General features: G+C 46.7%; 1 long non-coding RNA gene across 6 annotated transcripts in view; it reads left to right on the top strand.

Annotated features, from left to right (window-relative positions):
* The window catches only part of LOC141545021 (uncharacterized), a 53,202-nt gene extending 25,884 nt beyond the window's left edge, over positions 1-27,318 (top strand). For 4 of the 6 annotated variants that reach the window (XR_012482853.1, XR_012482855.1, XR_012482854.1 and 1 more), the window contains 3 exons: positions 12,375-12,479; positions 15,538-15,613; positions 23,111-27,318. This is a non-coding gene — a long non-coding RNA (uncharacterized LOC141545021). The remainder of the gene's footprint in view (positions 1-12,374; positions 12,480-15,537; positions 15,614-23,110) is intronic. The other 2 variants (XR_012482856.1, XR_012482858.1) reach the window with 2 other exon arrangements.
* The last annotated feature ends 238 nt before the right edge of the window (positions 27,319-27,556 follow it).

Genomic DNA, 27,556 nt, shown 5'->3' with positions numbered 1-27,556 from the left:
GTCACAGACACTGCAAGTATTGTCGTTTTCTGGGCGTGTGTCCCAGCAATAACAATCATTCACATTTATCATGCTTGGAGGAGTAGGAAGAGCTGTCCTCCCAATAAATCTCAAGTTGGTAGTGCAAGTATTATGGCATCTCCTTTGCAATTCCCTCCCGCCCTCAGGGCACAGATCCCATGAAGGGGAACTTTGTTCCATGTAAGCTCCCCTGGTACTAACCTAGCTGTCTGTGGGAGCCCCGCTGGCAGAAACGCCAGCCTTGCCAATGGTCTAATCAGCCGATTCATTGCACATTTTCTCTCTCTCTCTCTCTCTCTCTCTCTCTCTCTCTCTCTCTCTCTCTCTCTCTCTCTCTCTCTCTCTCTCTCTCTCACTCTGTTTTTATCTCTGTCGTTGTGTCTCTCTCTTTTCCATCTCTCTTTTCTTTCTCTTTAATTAATTTATTTTTATTACACATTGTTTTACGAATTATATTGGGAGAGAAACATCAGAGCAAATGGGAAAACCCATGGGAGAGATTAAAAAAAAAAAAATGAAATGAACAGAGAGCTGTTAATTTACATCTTTTTTTTTTTTTTTTTTTTTTTTTTTAAATGCAGATGACATTTTCTGGCCCATCTCTGTATCTTTTTTGTGTCTTTCTCTTTCTCTGCTCCTGTCTCTCCATCTCTGTTGCCTTCTGTCTCTCTCTCTGCCTCTGTCTGTCTCTCTCACCCCAAGAGCACCCAGGTGTGGCGGAGTGTGTGTCTGTGGCAAAGGTGCACACCTTCCTGGTCACCTCTTTATGGTTAGCCTGTGGGTTTCACTTTCCTGGAAAGAAGCTCAGCTTCATTACTCAGAAATGACCTGCTCTAAGGCGGTGGGGGAGAGGGGGAAGGGAGGACAGGACAGGGGAGGAGGGGCCCGTCTGCCTTGGCATTGAAGTGCTGGAGAAATGTGCCCATTTTCCTCAGAAGGGAACCATGGTTGGCTGCCTGCCTCCCATTCCCCTCTGGCAGCCTCAGTCTTCCTCTCTGTAAAATGGGGGGAGGAGAAGGTAAGGTGGGACCAGGTCCCCTTTAAGGCTCTGCTCAAAGATCTGTATGCATCACAGGGTCTCAGGACTGAGAGAGTTGGAACAAATTTGCAAATGAAACTGGGATGAGAAAGGAAGCCTGGATAAAGAGGCAGCTTTTAGCAGAGTGAAGTGAATTCAGACCACCAGTCCCAGCAGCCCTCCTTGCCCTTCTCCAGCTCTAGAAGGAGCCTGGAGAAAATGGTTTGTAAATGAACCTTTGAAAAGGAAATTGTCTAGTGAATGTGCTATGGGCAAGCTCCCTCTTCCTTTGGGGGCTGGGGGGCTGCAAGTGGGACCAGTCAAGGCCAGGCTGGGGGGTTTGCAGGTCTGGGACTCATCCACTGGCTGTTCACTGGGATGAGAGTGCCGGGACCTGGCGCTAGCCAGCCTCCTTCCCTCCTCCCCCAACACTTGGGCCCCTGAGCGATGGTCTTTCTAGGAAAGCAAAGCAAAAGTCACTTTCAGTTCTGTTAAAGACAGCAGTCTACTTCCTACAGCCTGAGCTCAGTTCTTAGTGTGCTGCAGAGAGAGCTGCAAGTCTGGCCTCTGAGAGGCTGTGCAAGCTCTGGCATGTCACCTGTGGGGCAGAGAAAAGTGGTCACCTGTGTTGGAAAAGAGAACCGCTTCTCCTGGGAGTTCCCTCCTCCACGGAAGTCCCAAAGGTTCCCCAAACTCAGATGGCAACATGTCATCCCCCGAGCAGAAAGGAGAAAGCTTAAAGCTCTCTGCTCCTCCCTGGGCCTTCTTTACTCTAGACTTTGCCATCTTTTGCACCATCTAATTCCATTTTTTCCAATGCAACATATATATATTAAATGCCACCTGCATGCAAGGAAGACTCGGGGCCAAAAGCTGGAGATTGCAAGATTCCAAGAGGAAAAACAGTGTCCTTCTTTCCCAGGAAATGCTTACAGAGAGGAGAGGGAGGAGATCATAATCACAATACAAATTACAAAGTGATTAAATCTCGAGAACAGATTTACTTGAGGGACTCAAGGCAGAAGGAGGCAGGAAGGCTTCATGGCATAGTTAGGGGCTAAGGTTCCTGGAGAGGAGATGAGGGCTTGCCCTAGTCTGGGGGTCAAGAGAGTGAACTCTGGTTTTTGTGCTCCCCCAAGACTAGGATGTGGATATAAATTAAACAAAGTTACCCACAGGGCTACGTACGTTGCTATATGTGTGTTTAGACAAATCAGGTTGTTTTTTCTTGTTTCCACACAGATTCTATTTCTATATTTTGATTTAAAACAAGGACAAAATGAAAATACTCGCTTATACAAATACGTAGTAGCAAATAGGAGAATTTTAAGCTTTCTTGATCAGAAATTGACATTCATTTTTTATTTTTAGCTGAAAAAAAAAGGCTGAATACATAGAAGAAAATATAAATATGGGCAATATAAAATATATACACTAAAATATGACATGTATAAAATATATTATTTGTGAGTATTCAAAAATCTGTTGATGTGTCAGTTCAGTTTCGTTTTGCACCCAGACACATCAGTTTTAAGACAGGAAGTGTCTGATAAGCCATCTTTCTGGGAATTCCCTAGGTGGGATAGACTCCCCTTGTCCTGCGTTCTCACCTCTCACTAATGGAGCCTTCCTCAAGCTCCCCTCCTGGACTAAAACTGTCGGGTACACACTCTTCTATAGTACTTTATTTGCTGGATGCATTGGGAGGGGCAGGGCCCACCCTGGCAGAGCTGGCCCTGGCAGGGCCCCGGTTTGGGCCCCAGGGCTGGGCCCTCACTAAATAGGCCATCTCCAGGTGCTGACAGTATCTTACAATGACAGGTGGGGAGGGCGGGGCTCTGGGCGTGGCCAGATCGAGGTCGAAGACAAGCTCGCGATCTAGTCCCAGCGTGGATTGCCCCGGGCCGGGGAGCCCAGAGGCGCCTGTGGGGGCCCTCCCTGGCCGGGGCCTCTCTCCTGCCGGAGCGCCTCCGGTGAAAGGGGGGCGCCCACAGCTCGCACTTCGGCCCGGGCAGCACCCGGCTTGGCAGTGGCCCCGCCTTCTGGGGCCAAGGAGGAGCCCACGAGCCGCTCCCGCCACTAAGGCCCGAGGCTGGAGAGTTCTAGGGCTCCGCGTAGGGGAGGGGGACCAAGGGAGGAGGCCGATGGACCGCCCCCTCCTGGCCAGTGCTCCGGCGGCCGCCTCTGGGTTCTGTTCCCCTTGGGCCAAGCAGCCTACAGCAGAGCCGGTGGAGGGGACGCCAGGGAGGGAGGGGCCCTATTATAACCGGGGGGGGGCGTCCTAGAAAGCATTTTCTGCATCTAAATGACAATTAGATCGGGACAGCCGCGTCCAGGCGGTGGGCGCTCCTCCTCCTCCCTGCAGCCCTCCCAGTTCGGCTTGTCCCCATTTCACAGATCAGGAAACTGAGGCTCATACGGCGAGTCTGCGCCCGGGGAGAGCCCCGCAGAAAGCGGAGCTGAGGTTATTTGTAATTATGTAAATGCGATAAGGGCCATTAGCAATAATATCCATACTAAACAGGTACAACGATGCTCCCGGCTTTCCCGGGACGGGACTGACATCCGGCGGCCGCGCGCCCGCCCGGCTCCCTCCGCCCCAGGAGCGTGCGCGAGAGCGCGTGCGCACGGGGAAGGGGGAGGAGCCGGAGGAGAGCGAGAGAGCGCGTGCGCTGGGAGGGTGGGCCGAGGAGGGGGGGAGGGGCGCGAAGCCCCGGCAACCGTTTAGTTAGCGGCGCCCACGCCGCGCTGCCTGTGTGCGATTGGCTGGTAGGGATAAGGGGGCGGGGAAACAGGATGGCGCGTGCGCACGGCTGAGAGCGATTCCAATTTCTCCCGCTAGTTTAGATAAACCGGCTGTGACCTTTCATGGGCAACGGGTGGGGCTGCCTGCCGAGTGCTTCGAGAGCGTGAAGTGTTCTAGGAATGGCCACTCTCGGTTTGACTGAGGAGCGGTCCCTGACCTGGAGGCAGACGGACCGACTTCAAATCCCTGGGCCTCAGTTTCCCCCCCTGCAAAATAAACGGCTGGGCTTGGGTGGTCAATTACGAAGCGTTTATTAAGCGCCGGGGATACGCAGGTCCCTTCAGCCAGATGAGGCTGACCTCCCCGGGCCTCAGTTTTGTGCTCCGTGACGTGACAGGCTGGGCCGATGGGCTCTGAGCGCCCCTCCCCCACGGCTCGCCTCCTCCATTAAAACTGAGCCACTTGATTGACAGCAGGGACTGTGGCTTTGCGACTGGACTCCCCAGCCTCGGCAAAGCAGTCCTTGCACATAGGAAGCAAGCACTCACTGCCCGCATCTTTCAATCCTTCATCTAAAGTCATTTCTCTGGGGCCTCAGTTTCCCCTTCTGTCCAATGGGAGAGTCTCCGAGGGCCTCCCAGCTGCAGATCTCCGTCCCGGTCAGTGACGGGGCGGGCGCGGAGGGAATGACAGCCTCTCCCCCGAGCGCGAGCCTCAGTGCTTGCATCTGTAACCTGGGCATTTAAAACCCCCCTCCCTACCGCCCCTTCCTCCCTGCCGAGCTGCGCAGAGGTCAGACGGGGCCGGCTAACGGTCCGCGAGCGCCAGCTCCCGGGAGACCCTCCCGGGCAGGGAACGAGCTTCGGGGCAGCCAGGCGTGCGCCTCGGGCCTTCCCGCCGCGGCTCGGAGCCTCGCCCGCTCTGCTCCAGAAACTTCTTGGAAGGGTTCCCTCAGTGCCGCCTCTTCCAGGAAGCCCGTCTAACCCTCAGCGTCGGAACAGATGCGAGGCTTTCTAGGACTTCTGCCGCGCTTTCCTCGCCGTGCCCCACTCGGCGGGGGTGGCGAGAGGCTCGCAGTCTGCGCGGGAGGGGGGCCGAGGGGCCCGCGGGGGCCGGGGCTCGGGCTTTAAACTCCTCTCTCCCGGCCGGGAGCGGGCGAGAAGCAGCCCCTGCGCCCGGCTCGGCTTCCAGGCCTGGGAGGTCGGGCGCGCAGGTGAGCGGGGAGTGGGAAGGGGGGTGGGCGGCGCTGGTCAGGGGGTTGCGAACAGGTGTTTGTGGCAGACAAAAGAGGCGACCGCAGTCCCCCCATGTCCTCCTCCTCCTCCTCCCTCCCTCCTCCTTCTCCTCCTCCTTCTCCTCCTCCTCCTCCCTCCTCCCTCCTTCTATCAAGCCTCCTTCTTCTCCTGTCAACCATCCTCCTCCTGCTGTCAAGCATCCCCCCTCCTCCTCCTCTGTCAAACTGTCTCCTCTTCTTCCTTCTCCTCTTCTTCCTTCTCCTCTCCTCCTCCTCCTCCTCCTCCTCCTCCTCCTCCTCCTCCTCCTCCTCCTCCTCCTCCTCTCAACCATCCTCCTCCCCCCCCTCCTCCATCTCCCCTTCTCTTTTTTTGCACAGACCTCTGGGTTCGTTGTGAGAAGAGGGGTCTGACCTTCATCAGGGGCAGTCTTTATTACATATAAAGAGGAATCTTTATTTCTTTGCTCTTGATCCCCTGTGAATCTCCCCAGCCTCCAGCTCAAGTTCCCGGGGACTGAAACTCCTTTCAGGGTCAGCTCCCAGGGGCCCCAGCTGCTGACCCAGGCTGGGGGGGGGTGGCAGCTGGGGGAGCAGAGGGACAGACGGAGCAAGGATTTAACTACAGAGCCCCATTCAATGCCATTAAATCTGCATTTAATTCACTTGTTCCCAAGCTCTCTGGGAGTGGTTTGAAGAAGCCTAGAAAACACACACACACACACAGACACACACACACACACACACACACACACACAGTTTCCCTCTCCTCTCTCCTCTTCCCCCTCCCTCCTCCTCTCTGTCTCTCTCTCTCTCCCTCCCTTTTCCCTCCTCCCTCTCTTTCTCCTCCCTTCTCTCTTCACAAAGTAAAACCCTAAACCACCCTTCCCTCCTCCCGTGGGACAAGCCTGCTTGCTCTGGACCCCGCCTGGGATTAGGTGAGGAGATGATGATTTCAGTGCAATCAGTCTTGAGGCAACATTGGTGAGACGTCAGGATTGGGGGAGAAGCAGGGAGGTCCAGCCAGCTGGGAAGCGGTGAGCAGGTGGGATTGGTGGGAGAGGGGACGGCAGTGTCTGCCCTTGTGGCCACAGCTGGGGCAGTCCACCAAGAAAGGGGAGCCCAGCCAGCCCTTCTCCAACCCCCCACTTCTCGGCCCTAAAAAAGACTGCATTGTCTTTAGAGTTGCCAGATCGCCATTTTGCCCCTTCTGTGGCCAGGCAGGATGGTGCAGTGGGAAGCCCACAGGCCCTGTTACTTGGGGCCCAAGTCCCTGCCTCCCAGCTCCCTCATCCTTAATTTTCTCCTCTCTAAAATGGAGATGCCAGTTGCTTCAACTAGCCTTAAAGGTGGTTCTGAAAGCCGCTTAGAAGTGACAGCAAGCCATTCCTTTGTTTAATGATGCTGTTGAAAATGAAAAAGAAAAAAGTTGTGTTCTGTGGGGAGCTGAAATTGTGACTTTGCCCTTTCGAGGTGGGGTTCTCCTCCTCTTCCTCCTGCTTTCCAGGTGGAGTCCCAGCACCAGCTAAGGTCCCCGCTGCCGGCTCAGTAGGAGTTTCCGTACTTCTAAGTCACGGTACTCAAAGTTTATGGTTCGTAGACCATCTTGGTGGGTCTTAAGGCCCTAAAGATCACCTTCCCCATCCACATTTCCTTTATTCCAGATAAAAAAGACCATGGCATTTTTATTTGGCAAATAACAGTGATGATGATTATTCTTTTTAAAATATATTGCAGGGATAACTAAGTAGCACAGTAGATAGAACACCTGGAGAGGACCTGAGTTCAAATCCAGCCTCAGACTTTGACACTTACTAGCTTTGTGATTCTGGACAAGTCACTTAATCCTGATTAAATCACCAAATTTAAAAAAAAATATATTTCAGTAGAGACTTAACCCTGCATTTGAAAGTAATCTATAAAGTATATTGAATTTTAGAGCAATTCATAAAGCAATTTTGGGAGAAGAAATAGACTTGGAGGTGACCAAATTGAGCTCCAACCTGACCTCTGAACTGTGATCTCGGTCAAGTTATCCCTTTCTCTGAATAGTCATCATAAAAGTGGAGTTGAGGAGTAGGACTCTTTAAACCCCTTCTGGCTTCAAATTCTATTAACTTATGACCACCTGAAGACCCCCCTCCCCAAACTGCTCTGAGACCCGTTGCCTAAGACCCCTCCAGCTGAGCAGGTAGACGTTACAAGGATGGTTCATCCTCTTAGAGAGAGGGACCAGTACCAATGGCTCTTCCCTTGGAAGCTGACAGATGGTGCTTCATTGTATGTCTTCAAGGGGCATCTGTGCCATGCAGACAGATGGGCATCCTGGTAAACTGAGAGGCTAGATGGAAGGGGAGGCCGTGCTCATCATTGTTCCTATAACTGATCTAGCCCACACCCTTCCTGGTGCAGTTTAAGAGAGTCCCTTTGTGAAAATGGAGACTGGTTTTTACCATCTTCTCCGATTCGGATGTTGGAGTTAGAAGTTAGTCTTCTCTCCACCTGGATGAATGATTCCAGAGTGAGACCCGTGTAGCAGCCCCCCTTTTGGGGAAAGGGAACACTCTGCTTTGTTTCTTTCTCCAAGTTCTTCCCAGAACCTGGGTCCCGGGATCTTCACATGGGAAGAAGAGATGTTTTTCTTTCCTAAATACAATCTGGATAAACCTGCTGCCCTCATCACCTTGGATGCACTGGTTTGGGGGAAGCCAGTTTCATCCAAACTGACACCCCCCTCCCCATCCCAATAAGTCAGAAATAGAATGGCTATTGTTGAAATTCTGCTTCCCAGAATCCTTTGCAGGCTGGCCAATTTCTTCAATCCGAAACAAACCTTGAATTTCCCCGGTCAGAGTTTGGCTGGGATAATGAGCTGAGCATCGTTAGCTTTCTGGAGAGGGCTGTGGGCTTTGTCGAAAGGGCTCCGTGGGTCAGAAGCCCGGTTTCTTCATTCCCCCACACCCTCCCAATCACCCCCTTGTCAATTCAGCATGGCTCAGTACTTATTCATAAGATAAGTCAGTGTTCCCAGACCTGCTTCCTTCAGCTCTTTGCCTTTCCCTTTGGGTCTATATGATGTGATGGGTTGTGTGCCATCTCCAGATGGGAGAGTCTAGTCTTTCGCTGCTTCCCTGGGCTAAGTTCCAGAAGGAGAGAATCCTGGAAATGAGGATATAGGAAGGCGAGAAGGTGTCTAAGCTAGTTAGTATTGTGCCATTAGTACTGCAGGGAAGCCTTAGGATTCTGGATTTAGAATTCATCAGGTCCAATCACCTGTCCACTGGATGAATGCCTTCTGCAGCAGCCTCTGCTTGAATCCTTCCAGTGATGGGGAACTTGCTCTCTTACAAGTAGTCCTTTTTATTTGGGGATCTTAATTTTTTTTTTAAACTTCATTCTGTAAGTCACATATCAAGCACATAACTGTGCTTTCATGTTCTCAAGTTGTGCCAGCTGGGAAATTTTCTTTAGAACAGTCGACCTGTTTGTAATTGTAGCATGAAAAAGTCCATTGGGAGGGAAGAACAAATACTCCCTTTCAAACTACTTTTACAATTGTGGTTGCCAGTGACTTCAAGGAAGCTAAGCCCTACACATCTTAATGTTGAAGCCAAGGAAACCACGTAGATGAGCCCTCCTAAGTGCCAACGAGTCATGCCCGTGGCTCGGAGTCAGGCAGGACTGACTCTCTCTTTCCTTTGGCTGGCATTGAGTCTCCCCTTGATGATTTTCTTCAAGCCTTCATAAAGATCTGAGACTTTCTTATCTCTGCTTCCCACCTGGGTCACCTGCTGTTTCTACTCCCCTTCCGTAGCTGTGGAGTCATCAGAGCAGAGGCCACATTATGACGATTCTCCCACGGAAAGCAGGAACCGGAGTTAGATCACTCTGCCATGGATGGCTATTTTCAATTTGCAATCATGAAAGCCTTCTCCAGAAATGGCCAGGAAATCCAGTGCCGGGAAGGTGGAAGGAGAAGGGAGAATGCTCATGGTTCTGAGAAAATTAGGTGTGAATTGAGAAATCAATTGTTGAGGTTTTTCCAGTGTGTTAGAGACTCGGCTTGGCCGTGTGCCTGGCCTGCTGTTTCAGCCTGAAATAGAAAGCTTGGCACTGGAGGGCACCTGGATTCTGTCCCTGCCCCATTGCTGTAACTTGGGGCAAGCTCCAACCCTGATCCTGAGTCTCCTTTTCTTCTTCATGTCTCAAATGACTCGGGGGGTCATCACCTTTGGGGTGAGTGAGCTTTCCCCTTGGGAATCTGGTGAAATCTTCTCAGATTAATGTTTTTAAATGCATAAAAATAAAATAGGAAGCAAAAAAGTCTTAATGCCCTTTCTAGGTATTAAAGCTTGAAATCACTTTATTATTAAAGCTTTAATATTACTAAATATTACTTAATATCAAAGCTTTTAGAATCTGGAACTGCATTAAGACTTTTGGGAAACCCAAAGATGTGACTTTTGTTCCACCCAAGTTTACTGGCCTGCTGAAATCGATCCCCAGCCCCCTGGGTTCCAGGAAGCGGTATTCCCAAGTTCACGTTGATGGATGATTTTGTTAACATAAAAAGCCTGCTTTACATCGTCCTTTCCCACACAGAAATCATAGAGCTGGGACTTATGCTCTGTTTTGTTCTGATTAAACCTGTGATTTAATTGATATGGAGAACTGCTTCCCCACATGCAAAAGGACACTTCCTCTGCAACCCAGCCCTTTAGAGAGGTGCCTGGTAGTGGCCTAAGGTCACACAGCCAGGATAACCTCTTAGGTTGACACTTGACTTTAGGTCATCTTAGCAACAAGGCCAACTGTAAGTACTGGGCAACACTGCCCCTTACAAGGCTAGTGTCACACTTAGCTTCTTGGGGTTATATGGCTTAAAAATTTCAGAAGCAGACAAGTTCCTATTGTAAACCACTTAGTTTCCAGGTTTGTTTGTTTGTTTTTTTTTTTTTCCTGGGGGAATAGGTTTGGGGAGGGCTATTATGGACCTACTATGTAGCAGGTAGGCACTATGCTAAGCACAAATATTATCAGATAGCAAAATAGTTACAAATATTATCTCATTGGACATTTAAATTTGAAATCTTGATGCTGTAAAATTTTTATTTAAATAATACATTTACCTAATACCTACAATAAAAATACATTTTATTTACATAATACATAAAGAAATGGGGATATCTAGGGGAGGGAGTGGGGGAAGGAGGGGAAAAGTTGGAACAGAAGGTTTTGCAAGGGTCATTATTGAAAAATTACCCAGGCATATGTTTTGTCAATAAAAAGCTATAATAAAAAAAGAATTCCAATTAAAAAAAAAAGAAATGGGGAAATGGAATTGTTTTTTGTTTTTACAAATACAGAAACATTAGAAAGAGCATAGTGTGGGAAAGGAAGTTAAGGGATGTGGCTCCTGGGTCTGGCCCTGTTTTGGGGCAAGCTGTAGAATCTCTCTTGCCTCAAGTTTCCACTTGAATGATGGAGGGGGAGGCCATGATCCAAGGCATGGCTTGAAATTTCAAAAACTCTTTCATCCTTGATAGTTCTGAAAAAGTTGGGCAAAATGCCTTTGCTATACTACTGTATGTATATGTGTATAGATATAGTATATATATATGTATGTATGTGTATATAATATATATATATGTATATACTAAATACAAAGTAGTTTTGAAAGGTATGACTTTTACAGTAATATTCAGTTATGTGATTTAATACACATATTATATATATATGTGTGTGTATATATATATATATATATATATATATATCATAATATCAACCCATCCAGGGGAGATGTGCCCATTAGAAATAGCGTTTAATTGCTCCGGGCTGGCAATTTTCTGCAAGAGTGAGCCGTCTCGAGCATCCACTTATAGGGTGCTCGCTCTCAAAACAGGGAATGTTCTGAATGAAGAGAGGGGTGTAGTAATTGCTCTGTGGACGTGATAGCAGTATTGGGTTGCTAAAACTGGCCTGGCCTGTGCCCTCCCATTTGAGAAATCACATGTCTCGTTTGCTCTGGTACTTTTCTCTTTGATTCTTATTAATGCCGAGCTCAGATATAAGATGATTTCTTCTCCAGATGCCAGATTGCATCGCAAGGTTTCAATAGGCTTCCAAGGCAAAGGCCATACAGGTGGGCATTTATCTGTTTCTAAAGATACCCATACTTGTATGAAGATGGATTGGCTATGGAAGGCCAGGGACTGTCTTTGCCCTTGTGTGAACCTGCTGTGTTTGTCCCTGGCACACAGTAGGTGCTTTTTGATTTCATTTCCTTGGCTTGTTTGTCCCAGATTTTTTTCAGGCTAGCCAATTTTTGCAATGGCAAAAAACTGGGAGTTTGGACGGGACAATTAGACCTCGATAGCTTTCCACGCCATGTCTTAGATTATGAAATCTATGTGTCGATGTAGATATACATCTCATCCTGGGAGACTTAAATAATTATTCTCCACCAGGTTTGTTAATTAATTTTGCTCTCCCGTTAAGATGCCCATGAGCCAAAAGCAGGGAGAAAAAGTCAGGAATCTCTGTCCCCAGGAGAGGGGGTTTGATTTTGTTTGCATTTTCCTTTCTTTTGGTGGAAAGATGAAAATGTCTCGGTGTATTTCACAGGAAGTGAGTGCTTGATAGAGCTGAGCAGGCTGGCTGCGTGTTTCCAAGAACTGGTCTCAAGATATTTTGGTAACACACATTCTCTCTCACCTCCCCCTTTCACTGGTCCCTGGGCGCTGCTGCTCGTTCTTCCTCTCTCACGGACACGTATGAATATACCAGTCAATACAAACAAGCACATGAGGCGCCCTTGCTGCTTCTTCAGCTGGGGAGGGGAAGCAGGTGTCTACATCCAACTGCCCCGTTCTCAGTCTGGGTCTGGAGGCACGAGGCTCTGGGTAAGGTAGGAGGAGGCTCCGGTCACTGGCAGCGGCTGCTTCCCAAGCCAAAACGCCTTGTGCACCAGCCGATCTCGCTAAGTGGAAGAGAATCATCTCTTACTAACTCTTATTTCAAAATCGCTCTCCTTCTCCCGAGGGCAGAGACTAAATCCAGAAAGGCTTTGCCTGTACTTCCTTCCTTCCCTTGCCTCTTTGGGGAAAGGTATTAGTATGAGCATGAAGTTCTTCTAGTAACAAGTCTTTATTGGATTGCCCCATTCTAGGCACTTGGGGAGATGCAAAGTGAGTCTTAAAGGATCAGTCTTCTCTCCAAAAGAGACAGATAGTATCCTCTCACTGGTGCGCTATGGATCAATGAATGCATCTTGAGCCTTGGAATTTCTAATTGGAAAGGGCTTTCAGAAATCATTTTCTCCACCTGAGTGAATCTCTTTTATTCTCTTTAACATTCAGGAATAAGATGGAGATGGAGGATACTGGAGTTCTCTCTCCGTCTTGGGAAGGAACTGCCACAGGAGTCTGAAACTGGCCTTTCATTGGTGGGGGTGTCACCGGAAGGTAATTCACCTTGGAAGGATGCCTTCTGGGACCATCTGTGCTTGGGAGGGAGGACAAGAGAGGAGATCCGGGCTCGGGGTGGGGGATCTCTGGCCTTTATTCTCTCAGAAGAGACAGCCCAAATTTTTCTTGTGCTTGCTTACTTGCCTGAAGGTACCGAGGGCTGCTGGTAGAGAGGATGACCTTGTGTCAGCCGTTTCTAAGCTTCTCTTTTTATTTGCTTGGGTTCATAATGATTTCTGTTCACGTAGTTGGAGGGGGGGGGGATGTTGAGTGCTGGTCCTGAGCTCAAATTCAGCCTCAGACATTTATTAAGCATTCCATCTGTGGCAAATCCCTTCATCCTTGTCTGCCTGGGATCCTTTATCTGTTAAATGAGTAGAGTAGCGATTGTGAGATGACTGTAAAGAACTTTGTAAAACTTAAGGGTGTTATATAGATGCCGGCTATTATCCTAATCATACGCAAACCTTATTTGGCAGCAGGTAAGGGCAAGAGAAGACCAAAGGCACAGACAGGTTAGGCTGGCCCTACGTAACCTTCTTTTCCCCTGGCCTTCTTCAACGGGCACATTCGATGTGATTCTATTTTGCCATCTTTACTTGCTTATGAAATTGAAGGACCCATGAGGACAGGGACCATGTCTTGTCATCACTATGTATGACCCCACGGCCCAATCAGGTGCTTCCTGTACACAGTATGTGCTGACTGAATTCTTGTGATATTTCTGATATCAGTGCTGAACACTTACTGTATGCACAGGGTTTTCTGAGGATTTACGGGGATTAAAGAGAAATTGAGGGGGAGGGGATTTGTTCAAAGCTTCATATTAATAACAGCATCTTGTGGTTCGATGTGTTGAGGAGAGGATGTTGGGTTGGGAGTCAGAGGCCCAGCTCAAAAGGCTTCCTTGTGTGTGGACGAATCACTGAACTCTCCAAATTCTACTTTCTCATCTATAAGACGGATACGATCACTCAGTCCGTCTGTGTGTCAGAGACTGGACTTGAACCCTGATTTCCTGGCTGTGAGGCCGCCTTGCCTCCCACTAGGCCACCCTTCCTTTCAAGCTCAGTTGGAGAAGTATGTATTTAATGAATTGTTACTCTCCTAGGCTCAGTGGGGGAGGCAGAAAAAGATAAGACAAAATGGTGGTGGGACACTGGCATGTACAAGGAGGAAAGGATCCTGCTCAAGATTTAGGAGGCTTGATTCCCTCCCATAGTGGCTCAGTGAGTAGAGCAATGGAAGCCAGGGAAGCCCTGACTTCAAATTCAACTTCACAAATTAGCTGGGTAACCTTGGGCAAGTTACTTAACTGCTGCCTGCCTCAGTTTCTTTTACTGTAATATGAGGATAATACAGCATGTTTCTCCCAGGTTGTTTTTGGGGATCAAATGAGATAACATTTGTAAAAAAGTACTTAGCAAAGCTTAAAGTTCTCTATGGAAGCCTGCTATTGTTATGATTGATTAAAAGTAAACCATGTATGGGGGGCAGCTAGGTGGCGCCGTGGATAGAGCACCAGCCCTGAATTCAGGAGGACCCGAGTTCAAATCTGTCTCAGACACTTAACACTTCCTAGCTGTGTGACCCTGGGCAAGTCACTTACCCCAGCCTAAAAAAAAAAAAAAAAATTAAACCACGTATGTTCATGTGTTATGGCTGTGTGACCCTGGGCAAGTCACTTAACCCCAGCCTCAGGGGGGAAAAAAATTAAACCACGTATGTTCATGTGTTATAGTGGAGGCTCCTTTTGTGTCTGGGGTCACCCAGCAGACCCTTGTGACTCTAAAGTTTGCAATTTTTGCACCTGTTCTTTCTGGTCTCCAGTCCCTCCAGACCAAGTTTTAGGAGTGTAATTGCGCATCTTTCTCTTTCCCACTAATGTCTGCTGAGGTGCTGGGGGTGTTTCTGGATTTTCAGACCAAGGCAAATGGGTGACAAAAAGCTGAGAAGTTCTAGCTGTTTGTAGGGATATGGAACAGGCCTTCTGCTCTGTTGATGGAACTCCAAGTTGGATACCAACACATTGAGAGGGTCTGGGTGACGGGAGATGTGAGGGACTCATTTTTAAAGTAGAGATGGAGTTGGATACTGTCCAAGGTCTCTTCAAGGTTTAGATTCTAGAATCTTAGGGTTTATGGCTTCTTCTAGCCAAAGATCATGGGAGTCCTTCAGTTTTTACTCTGTCACTTTTTTGAGGAGACATGAATTTATTCTAGGGGGAAGGAAAAAGGGAGTGGACTGACCTGCATCATTTGCTGTGGGCTCTTTGTGGCCCTGGATGGAGAAGAAGCATCATTGTAGGTTACAATCATACTGGAAGAGGGAATTTCTCTCCCCGCCTTGCAATATGGTTGCAATATGGAGGAGTTCTGAGGGCGTTTCCAGTTCCAGGATTATCTCATTGTTTGAGGCCACTTTGCTCATGTCCCCATCATTGCTGTGGAACAGTTTTGTTTTTAGTGGGGCAGCACAAAAGCAAAGGCCAGCTGCTTCCATAGCCTTGCCCCTGCTTGTCTGCCCGCCTCTCTCCCTCCCTCCCTCCCTAGCCATGGCTGGGCTTCCCCATACTTTAGGGTTGAGGGGGTGGGAAAGAAAGCTGGTACTTCCCCAGCTGTTCCTCTCCAGTGGCTGTAGAGGAAGTTTCAGGTTCCAGAGAATGTCAAATTCTCCCCTTTCATGCATAATAAATTGAGGACAAAATCACTTTAGGTGAAATGCATGTTAAGAGACCAGGTTAAGCCTTACAAAGATCAATACGGGACTTTGGTGCGTGTTTTGTACTACCCTGGGGCTGCAAGCACAGCGATACTTGCTACTTGCGTTTCCTTCCTGAACTATACCAAGATTCTGCGGCTCTAAGGATCATCTACAAGGCCCTTGCCAAATTAAAATATAATTGAAGTAGCACTGCACTTGGAGTCGGAAGGCCTGGGTTCCAATCCTGGCTGGGAAATTGAGGAGCTGTTGGCCAGTGATGTCATCTTTTTTGAGCCTCAGTTTCCCTATCTATAAAATGGGAATACTAATATCTGCATTATTTCCTGCACAGGATTATTATGGTGAAAGAGTCAAGAAGATCTGAGTTCAAAACTGGCCCGAGATACTTGCTAGCTGTGTAGTCCTGGGTAAGTCACTCAACCCCTTTCTGCCTCACTTTCCCCATCTATAAAATGGGAATACTACTTCCTATATTTGTTGTAAGGATCAAATGAGATCACATTTATAAGGTGCTCTGCAAACCTTGAAGCTCTATGTCAATGCTATTTATTATTATTATTATTATTTTGGGATACGGTCCTGCCTCTAACTACAATGGCTGTGAAGCCAGAAGGCTTTGGTTTGAATCCTATGTCTGCCACGCGACTTTGGATGAGTGAAACGAGGCATTGGCCGTCTGAGGTCCCAGCTCTGTATCTAGAATTGAAGTTATTTCCACCCGCTCTGGCTCAGTTTCTTTATCTGTAGATTAGATGGCCTCTGAGATCCCTTGCACCAGCCTATGACTCGGGAACAGTCAGCCAGAGTTTTGCTTAAGCCAAGGCTTCAGGACCTCCCTGTGTGTCCTCTCCGCCTGTGGTCCATGACATCTCTTCTCTCTTTTTTTTTTTTTTTTTTTTTTTTTTTCTGAGGCTGGGGTTAAGTGACTTGCCCAGGGTCACACAGCTAGGAAGTGAGACCAGATTTGAACACGGGTCCTCCTGAATTCAGGGCTGGTGCTCTATCCACTGCGCCCCCTGGCTGCCCCAATGACATCTCTTCTCTCCTCTTCCCTCACCCCTTCACCATCAGAGGAGCTGGCGATTTGTTTGAAATCTGGAACCATTGATGCCACTGGTAGAATCTAAAATGTTAAGCATCTGGGGGAGAGAATGGAGTCCAGAGTAATAGCCGTGATACATAAGAAGGCAGGAATTAAAAAGGATTTCTATACATGTGGTTTTGTGGCTGGGGTCATAGGGCAGACTTGTTGGCAGCAGGGGGTCTCCTGGGCAACTGACAAAGGGCAGCTACGGTTTTCCCCATGTGGAGCTGGCTCATAGAGAACATTCATTACTACCGGTTCTGCAGACCGGTGTCATTTGCCCAAGTTCCATAATGTTTTATAAGATAATCTTTTAGCATCTTTCTTCTGCTAAGTCTCTATATTCTGAGAGCTTTTAATTTAGTGTGGTTTGAAGAGGAAGAATATTCGGTATGGTAACTGCTATCAAAATGTTGCTCTTATGTTTTCATGGGTCATTATTATAACAACAGTTTCGTATGTCAGGAACATGGTTTTTTGAATCTTCGTTGATATTTTGGGATATGTATTTATAATATGGAGATTGTCATCCGTTAGTTTATAATAAAGGTCTTCAGGTATAAAAAAAGGAATCTTTTAATGTTAATTTTGTCTCTATGTTGGAGCTTTGTGTAGTAGGTGGAGCTGTTGATTTGGAGTTAGGAGATGTGAGTTCAAATCCCACCTCTGACACTGCTAAACTGAGCAAATCGTCTAAGTTCTAAGCCTTAGTTTCCCTATCTGTTACACAAAGGGCATACATGCTCCTGATCTACCTACGTCAGCTTGGTAAAGCTGTTGGTAAAGTAGTTATAGAAGTCATGAGCAGGAATTATCATGCTTCTGTGGGCCTTTTATTTCTTTTGAGACTGATCTGATCCTGTGCATCAATTTCAGTGCTTCTTCAGGCCCTTTTCTCAGCTTCTTGTCGTCATGACATCAGTGGTTTCTCCATTCTCCCCCAAAAGGAGGACGGACATATTTCCAGGTCCACGAGTCCTGGAGTTTCTCGTGGTGTTACACTATCCAGTGACTGGCACCGTTTACCTTGCCAGGCTCACACAAAACTGGCCTAGGTTTTTCAGGGAGTTTCCAGTTGTGTTTTGTTCTGAGTTAGTGGAGGAAATAGCGTTATCCTGGGCCCTAGGCTTTGAGAGATGATTGGCCCTGTGCCCGGGATCTGAACGTTCCAGATGTTATGTGTGTGGCTGTCGGCTTGGGGCTGGCACCAAACTGGGCCGTGTTGGAGGTAATGCCGTGTTCTGGCTTGGCTGGAACGTCACTCGTTAGCTTGAGCTTGGGGGGCCGTGGTCCCTTCTCCTGTCCCCTGGTTCACCTAATGCTTAAGTAGTCCTTGTGGTCTGTGGCACACAATTGATTAGGGTACAGAGCCAGAAGAGACACTCCCGGGTGACGGCTGCTTCCAGCCTGGTTAGGCCAGAGACAAATCGATGGAGAGGCGAGCATGATGCTGTTAGAACAGGTAGGATCTGGCGCCTCTCGGCATCAAAGCCAGCTCTCCCCTGGTTGTTTCACACTTGGCAGCCTCCAGAGCTGGGAGCAGGTTGTGTTCATAGGATGTGTACGGTCACGTGTGTGCGTGGGCTTAGATTTGAAAGCCCTGCTAATCATCTCAGCGGGCAGGATTCCATGTCGCCTGTGACAATAGGCAGTGATTTTGTTTCCCGAATGCCAAATGAATGAGGCCCAGGAAAGAGCTCTTAATTAACCCTCCGGGCGTCTTTGCCCCTTGCCTTGGTACTCCTGGGAAAGCTTCTCCTCTACCCGATCCATCAAGTCCAGCCTGAGCTAGTCTCGGAGAATTGGAAATTAGATAGAATGCTGGGTTGGTCCAGAATCCCCAGAACTCCCAGCATTACAAGACTCAGACCTTAAAAGTCTGCTCATTTTACGGTAGTGGAAGCAGTCTCAGAAAGACTTCCCTAGGATGAGGCAGGATTTGAACTCAAGTTTTTCTGAGTCCCAGTGTGGTCTTCGGGTGACCATCAGCCTGCTTGGCCAAGTGAGCGACAAATCTATCCCACGCTGACATGAATTTTGCTTATTGAGGTCAGGGAGCTGGAGAAGTCCTTTGCCAGCTTCAATAACTCTATTTTGAGCCTAGCAAGATGCCATCTTTCTAAAATTGTTGTAATAAGCCCTTTATGATTCAGAAAGGCACAAATGGGGGTCAAATGTTAGAAACCTGGTGTCTGAGAAGTGGGTGTCCCAACCCTCAGCAGCATTGCATCCTAAACTTTCATAGATAAAAGAATAAATAGGTTTATGTGCTTCTATTAGGATCTATGTGTTTCTACAGTCTCAATAAATACATTTCTGTGCTATTGTTTGATAAGAATAGTTGACATCTCATAAGAAATAGAAAATCCTCATTTGTCGGCAGTCTTTCTTTTAGAAGCTGCTAGGGGGCAAAGTGGAAAAGGAATTGGGCCCGGAGTCTGGAAGAACTGAATTCAAATCTCACCTCAGACACTTACTAGCTGGGGTGATCCTGGACAAGTCACTTAAGGGTGTCTTGCCTTAGTTCCTTATGTGTGCTTTGGGAATGATAATAATATTACCCCATCTCTCAGGATTGTTGTGAGAATCAAAGGAGATAATCTAGAAAACCTGAAAGAATACTATCAAAGCTAACTATTGTCATTGTTGATATTGTTAATTCTTAATAATACTATTATACTTAATATTACAATATAATAATTAATATATTATAATAATATAATCAATGATATTATTAATATATTATAATAATATAATCAATGATATTATTAATATACTCAATTATATATAATAATATTAATATACTTAATAATATATTATATAATATTATAATAATATATTATATTAAACTTCTGAGGTTATTGAATAAGTCAGTGTAGGTACCAGAAGTGCCAAATTTCCCTCAGGGAGAGCCAGTCTCAAAGGCACCAGTGCTTTCGGTTCAGAGACACTGGCCATTGACCCAGTCAGCCTAAATTTGTCCCTGTGGACAGCAAGTATCGATTGCCCTTGAGGATGGGGAGAAAGCATCCATTTCTGAGCAGGAGAAGTGATTACACACCATTTCAGCTGAATCTATACTTGGGGAAGAGCTGGAGGAAACAGTTTTAGTGACTTTAAAATTTACAAAGGCGGCATCCCCTTACTCCCTTTACCAGTGCTTTTTTTTTTTTCATAGACATTTTCGACAACCAAATCTCAATAAACAAATGAAAAAGGAATCCAAGACAGCCACAAAGTGGACTTGAAGAGCATAGCTTTTGCTAAAGTTCCCAAATGCCAATGGCTTTGAGTCGTCCTGTAACTTTTGGGAAGCTTGGAAGTTAAAAGTGAATTGTGGTATAGGTATCTCGATTATAAACTAGCACTAAAGCAGTTTGTTTAGAATTTCCTTTTCCACTAGAAAGTCCTGTCCTTAAACTAAAGCGGGGCTTCTTTCCCTTTCTTGTACCAGGGACCCCTCTCTGGTCAAGCCTAAGCTCTCCTTCTCACAGTGAAGGCGCTGAATAATTGGAGGAAATGCTGAATCTCAATTAGAAGTTAGTGAAAATAGAGATATGATTTACTTTCCTAATCAGGTTCACAGAGCCTCAGACTCCTCGACCCCTCGAAGGTTAAGAGCTTCTGAATTAAGTTGTACACACACAAAATTATCCTACATAGCTGCTTACTGGTTACTGGCATTTGGGAGAATAGGAAGAGAGAGGGAGGGGAGGATGTTTGTTCTGTAGACAAATGTGTTTGATAAACTAGTGGAGGTCTGCCCCAAGGTCCTAGAACTGAGGCTGCTTCTCCCATTTCCCCACATACTAATAACGCACGGACTTCCCATCGAGGTCTTCCTGACTCCCAGCATGCACTTTAAGTGTGTACATTCTGGAAGCGCAAGAACGACCTTCCTGGAGAAGGAAGGACTGGCAGCTCCTGAAGGGCCTCCCCACAGGTTGCAGGTGACTCAAGCCTGCTCTGTTCATAAGTGTCTCATTCCCAAGATAAACATCCTAAGCATCAATAAGGCCTTAGTGTGTTTAGATAGAGATCACTTGGGCAGGTTGGGGCTGGTCTTGGTTTCCCATCCTGCATCCCCATACTCTTTTCATCACCTTCATGAAATGTGGACCTGCTACATCCTTCGCTTAGTACCTATTTCTTTGCTAAAGTGGTCTATCATTTCACTGACCTGGGCATTTCTTTTGCTGATATGAGCGCTGACCTCAACTCACAAGCAAGATCTGTTGGATTCCAGCCTGTAACTGGTGTAATAAGCTGTCAGCTATTTCCTCTTCCTTTCTCTTCCAGGATCCTCCTGTAATTTCCTGTAATCTGTAAATTCCCTACCTCCTGTAATGAGGATCGCTATATCTTTCTGGGGGTCTTCATCTAAGCTAACAGGGCAACTCTTGGATGTCTAGTGTCATATGAGCCTAAAGGACACTAACAAGTGTGTTCCGAAAGAACCATTAAATTTCTTTGCTCCAGAGTGAGCGAATCCATTGTCCCATTTTCTCAACAACAGTGGGAGAAAAATCCTCCAAATTAAGATTGTCTGTTTTCTCTCCTTTCTGTTAACACTTTATTCCTCTGAAATCCTCCTCAAAACCCAACGAGGTAGTGACCAAATAGAAAAGGTGACCCACGGTAAAGCCTGGCCCAAAAGATGGCCCAGGACAAAAGGCCTAGGTGAAAACTGTTGGCCATGCTATGGCTGTGTTTCCTTGGCCGTGAATCTCTGTCATTCAGGGGCTGCCAAAAATTATTTTGAACACATGGGAAAAATTGACTTCAGTGTACACCCCTGAAATCACCCCAATTATGTAAATGGTAAAAAGCCATTGCGTAGTTAAAATATGTAAATGTCTACAAATGGTCTTTATCAATGCGATTTTTCTATAATCATTATCAAAGGCAGCCCTTCCTTGGCCCAGGGAGCCAATGGAACTTGGGAAGAAAAGGCTTACCTAGACTGATCCACGTGATAAGTTATCGTATCGGGTTGGACAATGGGCAGAAGTACAGCATGTATTCCTGTCAGAACCTGTTCCCGTTAATAATGGACAGACATAATTGTTTTCAGATAACATGCCGTGGCTCTCCTGGTCACTGGACCCAGACTAGAAGGTCCTGGGCCTGGCATCTGAAGTAATTTATAGCTTTCACTTGTCAACTGAGCAAGGAAAGCCAAATTGTTTTTAAGTATTACTGAATAACATGGGGGGGAAGCGACTAAGAACTAGAAATACATACCTATTGACTGCCTTTATTTTGTCTTATTTTAATTGGAAGTGTGTTGGGTTTTTTTTTAAGCCAGTCTTGGTAGGGTTCCACTAATGTAACGCTTAGGGAAACTTGGGCTTTTGTGTCTTTCTGGGGAATAAACACATTACTTTAAAAACAATTTGTTGGAAGCATTCACCTCCAATTCTCCATTAAATCCCAGAGGCTGTCAGTCACCGTGAGTGCTGCTTTGAGGCTCCTGAGCTAGCGATTTTGTTAGAAGGGCTTTGTACATTAGTTTGACATGTAATTGAAGACTGTGGTGGTGGCAGAAAGCGCGTTCCTGGGTGCAATTTTATTGTGACCTACTGAGGAATAAGAATGGGTGGGCAACATCTGTAGCAGGTTTACCCTGCTAGGGCACTCGATTCTTTATGCTGTTAAAAATATTGTGTTTTTTCAGACTCTTCACTAATTCAGCCTGGCAGGTGCCCTCGTTACAATTAGTACGGCTTCAGCACAGTTGTCTGTGTTTTGCCCACGAGAATATTTTGGGGGACAGAGACTTCTTCACCTGAAATTTCAATGGCCTGAATTTTCAATAAAATTCTAATATTTGACCAACTCCATACTTGGCGGCTCCCAGGACCCGTGATTTATCTCCTCAAGGTGGCTACACCCACCACTAAAAAGCTTAGTATCCTTTCATGCCTTAAGAGAAGGCCATGGTGAAGTCATGGGATGGGGAGTGTCAGTGAGTCAGTCAAGAAGCATTCCTTAATTACTCATTTTGTGCTAAGAGACAGAGATACAAGAAAAGCAAAAGCCTTGTCATCCTTTCCTTCAAAGAGCCGATATTCTGGATTCATAGTAATAGCCAAGTCCATAATCCTCATTGAGCGGGTGGGTGATTGGCGGGGAGGGGAAGCCTTTAAACAGCAGCAGATGTCCATGTGCTCAGGGAAGTAAAATACGAGGGTAATTATGGTGGAAAGAGACTGGTCAATTTTGGGGGGACAGACTTGTTAGTGTTCTCTAGGCAATGGGCCGCTCACGTGGTGAGAGTAAACATGAACAGTCCGAGTCTGTGCTATTACCCCTCAGTTTAAAAAGATCCCCCTGGAGGAAGACCTCGGCAAGGTCTTGGATACAGGACATCATAAAAAGGCACGGATGGCTGAGATCTGCACCAGCAGAGAGAAGGTTCACGCTGGTGGTCACCAGCAGCCACCCTGCCGAAAGCAAGCTTCCGAGTACCTTACCTGGGCGGCTCTCTGACTATCTGGGCGATGCTTCCACGGCTGGGAGCTTTCCCGCTCCCAGAGCCGCTTTATGAATCACATGAGAAAGCTAGCATCATTACAGTATGGCCCCCCTTCCTTTGTTTGTCATGCGACATCATCGTTGACCCAGGGAACCATTCAGAAGGGGAGGCAACTCCTCTGGGAAACGGGCATGAGTTCCATGAGCTCACGGCTTCCCCCAAGTTTCAGGATTGAGGAATGGGCCTGTTCTCGTCTCCTTAGAGTCTATGCCATCTAACCGGGAGCCGGGCAAACATTAGGTATCACTACTCACCAAGTCTTTCCTCCCCTTCCCTCCCCAGGTCTGATGTAGAGACGCTAAGGATGCTTCGTTCTTGGACTCATGGGCCATGTGGGAGATGCTGGGAGGGAGGGCCGGCACAGTGGCTCACCGAGGACCAGAGAGACCTCCCTCACGGCGGCAGCCGGTGCCTCCCTTCATCCCAGCTCGGTCCAGCTTGCCCTCTCGCTACCGGGCCTTTCGCAACCACGAATGGGAAGTGGTAGAGCGCTCCCTTAGTGTTCTGCAAACCCGCGATTTCTACTGGGGGCCTCTGTCAGTGGGCGAGGCCCATGCCCGGCTAGAAATGGAGCCCGTGGGCACCTACCTGCTGCGGGACAGTGCCCGGGAGGACTGCCTGTTCAGCTTGAGTGTCAGGATTCCATCGGGCCCCATCAGCCTGCGGATCACCTTCCAGAAGGGCTACTTCTGGCTGAAACACTTGTGTTCGGACTGTGTAGTGAAGCTGCTTGAGATGGCGGAGGAGGCGACTCAGACCAGCTCCCTTTATTGTAAGGAGGGCTTTCCACTGGTCTTCTCCACCCCATTAAGAAGGAGCCAAAGCTTGTCCCAGCAGCAGGACTTACTCCAACAAAGCCCGCGTGCTTGGGGGGCAGCTGGACCCGAGGCAGAACACAGAACAAAGGCTGTGGAGGGGGAAGACGTCAGAGACCCCCCTCAGCCTTGGCAGGAAGGGGGTCAGCTGCCCCCGAGGATTCACCTTTCTTTCCACCACCATCCAAAGTAGGCTCTGAGCCAACTTCTGTGTAGTTGTGCCTGGGGATCGAGCCTCTGTGCTGTGCAGATGGATTAGCTCGTCTGGGAAGACTTGTTTTAATGGCAGGGGATGGATGGAAAGAGACTCATGCTTACTCTTCAATTAACCATTCCCATGGGATGGCAGGGGAACGTTGTCCCATCCTTGCTCACCCACTGATCCCTTTAGGCCTTCCAGCTTTACAGGAGTCCTATGTTAGAGCCAGACTTGAGCTCTTTCTAGCACAGTCTTTAGAGGAGAGGGAGGGGAGATGAAATGGGGACCCTTTCGTAAGTGGGTTTCTCCTATGTACCTGCTCATTTCTAATGGAGATGTTTTTCTCCATCCCAGTAGCAAGGCCAGGTTTGGCCAGACCCCAGGGGTGGATTTCTAATAACCCTGAGGGGTGGGTTGAGACCCATGGCCTTCTCCTTGACCCTCTCTCTCTGGTTCTCTAACTAAGGCTAATCAACTCTGAGAGTCAGGGTGCCAAAGAAGTTTTTGGCTTGTGAGCCAGATTAATAGTCAGATAAGAGGAAGGGAAAAAAGATGGAGATGTTCTAAAGATGGAGATAAATTTCCTTCTTGTCCACAATAACACCCAAAGCATTAATCTAGCATCTTGTACTTTTATAGTGCTCAGATGCCACTCGGGAGAACTCACAACCCTGCAGAGTAAGAGCGGATTTTCATCCCGATATTAAAAATAAGGAGATAGGCCAGAGCAATTAAGCAACCCTCGCGGAGTTCTGTGCCTGGCTAGTGGGACAGGGCCTAGGAGGCAGAGCTTCTGAGTGAACATCCAAGATTTTGCCAGTTACCTTGTACAGCCACCATGTTGCTTTTCCTGCATTTACTATGGCCCCAGACTCTTGTTCTTATGCAGGGAGGAGCAGACATTCTGGCAGAGTAGGAGCTATGGGAGGGTGAGAGGCTGAATGACCCCCTCTCCATCAGGAATTTCTGCTCAGGTAGATGTTGACTCTGTTAGCCTCTGAGGAATGGTGTGGAGCAGTAGAAAAGTCTGCCTAAAAACAAAAAATGAGAGGGGCTCTGTGGGTTTCCATAAATGAAATGCATCAGATGAACAGTATCAGGGCCGGGAAACTCTAGAGTTGTAGAGCCCTCTGGGTGAAAGGATCTGAAATAGTATCTGTTATAGATAGATGGGAAAAGAAATCAGGAAATGAAGGGACTTCACATACCTGCCTGCTTAGTTGTAGAACCCAAGGCTGCTGCTTCCCAGTTCATGCATCGTCCTTTTTTATTGTTTTTAATTTTTTTATTGGAAATACATGTACATTCATTTAAAAAAACACATTTCCTTAAGAAATCATGTTGGGAGAGAAAAATCAACAAAAAGGAAAAACCATGAGAGGAAAAAACAACAAAAGAAAAGAAAAAGAAAAAAGGTGAACATAGTATGTGTTGATTTATATTCATTCTTCGTAGTTCTCTCTCTGGATGCAAAGTCTGTTGGGATTGCTTAAGAGCCAAAACTTTCATAGTTGATCATTGATCGCACACTCTTGCTGTTGCTGTGTACAATGTATTCCTGATTCTGCTTGTTTCACTTAGCATCAGTTTGTGTAAATCTTTCCAGGTTTTTCTAAAATCAGCCTGTTCATCATTTTATAGACAATAATGTTCCACTACTTTCATACACACCAGAACTTATTCAGCCATTCCTCAGGTGAGGGGCATCTGCTCATTTTCCAATTCTTTGCCACCACAAAAAAGAGCCACTGCAGACACTTGGATCCTTTCCCCTCTTTTAATTTCCTTGGGATACAGACCCAGTAATGGTACTGCTGGGTCAAAGGGTATATACGGTTTTATAGCCCTTTGGGCTTAGATCCAAATTGTTTTTGAGAATGATTGAATCATTTCACAACTCCACCAACAATGCATCAGTGTCCCAGTATTCTCACATCCCTCCAACATTTATCATTATCTTTTCCTCTCATTTTAGCCAATCTGAGAGGTGTGAACTATCCTTTTTATTGAGATTTTTGATATTTGATTTTTAAAAAACACTTTGTTTTCCTTTTTCTGTCTTAAAAATGTACCTTCAATGGAAGATCATTGAAAAAAAAACTATTGATCATATTATGGTACCTGATTTGCCTAACCATGATTCCTCATAGATATGAGGGTACAGAGGATAAGTAATCCCTCATCAGAAAAATCTTGGAATGTCATCACTTAGCACAATGCCCGGTACACAGTAGGTGCCTAATTACTGTTGATTGAGGAGGAAAGGTTCATCCTCTAGGCAGAGAGGTTTGATTCAGTGATCTCTGAGGACCTCCATGACTCAGAAGGCCAAGGCTCACATCCTAATTAGTGACTTTGCATTTCTTGGGGCATCACTGAGCTCCCACAAATGTGCCCAGAATCTCTTTCTGGGATGAAAGTCGACAGGATCTGGCCTGTTTTCTGCCATTACAAAGTTGTTAGGCAATCGTACTCTGGAAAATGGGGGTTTAGGGTATTGCTTGAAACAAATGTGCCAACACCACATTGGTCATGCCTCGGGGCGCTTGCAGATCTGGGATTTCCCCAGATGGTGATGAGTGAATATGATTTGCATTGTAATTTGGCAGCAAGGACCTCCTCGAATGTTAGAACCTTTAGAAATGAGATGAGAAGAAAGCGGAGACTTAGAAAAGAAAAGGGGGGCCCACGGTCCCTTAATTCTGTTAAGGACCAGGTGTCTGCAGGAAATTGGGGTGCAGAGTCCCCAAACAGCTGGAAAGTCAGAAAAGGTGAAGGTGGACCAAGAGACAGATGAGGAAGGATGCCGGTGTACTCAGCTTTTCTGGTCTTGGATTTCAAACAGTAATTTCTTGCCATTTCCTTTTTTTGACTTGCTTCAAGTGGAGAGAGTTCTGGGATAGGAATCAGGAAGACCAGGCTTCAAATCCCAGTCTCGGACACTAGCTGTGGGACTTACACAGGTCACTTCACCTTTTTGCTTGAATTTCCTGTGGGAACAATAATAGCACTTACCTTTCAGGGGTATTATGAGGAGCAAATGAGATACTATTGATAGAGTGTCTGGTATATAATAGGCATTTAATAAATGTGCACTCATTTCCCTTTCTTTTGCCATCACTTTGCCTGTTAGCTGTGCTGGGGAGACTCATCTTTGGAAGGGACTGTCATCCATTTTCAGATTCTTCAACTCTCTCTTCTGATGGTAGAAGAACAACGTTCTGATAACGGACTAGTCCTGAACCTAGAGAATGAACGGTAGCTCTCATCGTCTTCTGAATGATGACTTCCCAGGTTGAAGGTTGCCCTATCTAAACCCCTGAAGTTAACAGCCTCGATATCATTGGCGCCAAATCCCCCAATAAAAATAGTTTCTTATGTTATTCCATTTGAAACTTAAACTATCTAAACCCTGAAGCTAACAGCCTCAATGTCATTGGCTCCAAATCTCCAAATAAAAACGATTTCTTATATTATTTCATTTGATATTTAAACTAATTTTTTTAAAGTTTAAAATTATTTAAAACCTATGTAATTAGCTGTCATTTTATACCATTTCAACACTTTAATTCTTGTGTTAAAGCAGAAAATGAAATTATTTACTCATACTTCTTTGAAGATCTTTTTAAAAAATAGCATTTTCTTTTTACAAAGATAATTTTCAACATTTGCCTTTACAATCTGTATTCCAATTTTTTTCTCTCCCTCCCACTC

This window comes from Sminthopsis crassicaudata, chromosome 5, assembly GCF_048593235.1.
Source record: "Sminthopsis crassicaudata isolate SCR6 chromosome 5, ASM4859323v1, whole genome shotgun sequence".
Classification (NCBI taxonomy): Eukaryota; Metazoa; Chordata; class Mammalia; order Dasyuromorphia; family Dasyuridae; genus Sminthopsis; species Sminthopsis crassicaudata.
This window is presented reverse-complemented; position numbering and strand designations above follow the sequence as displayed.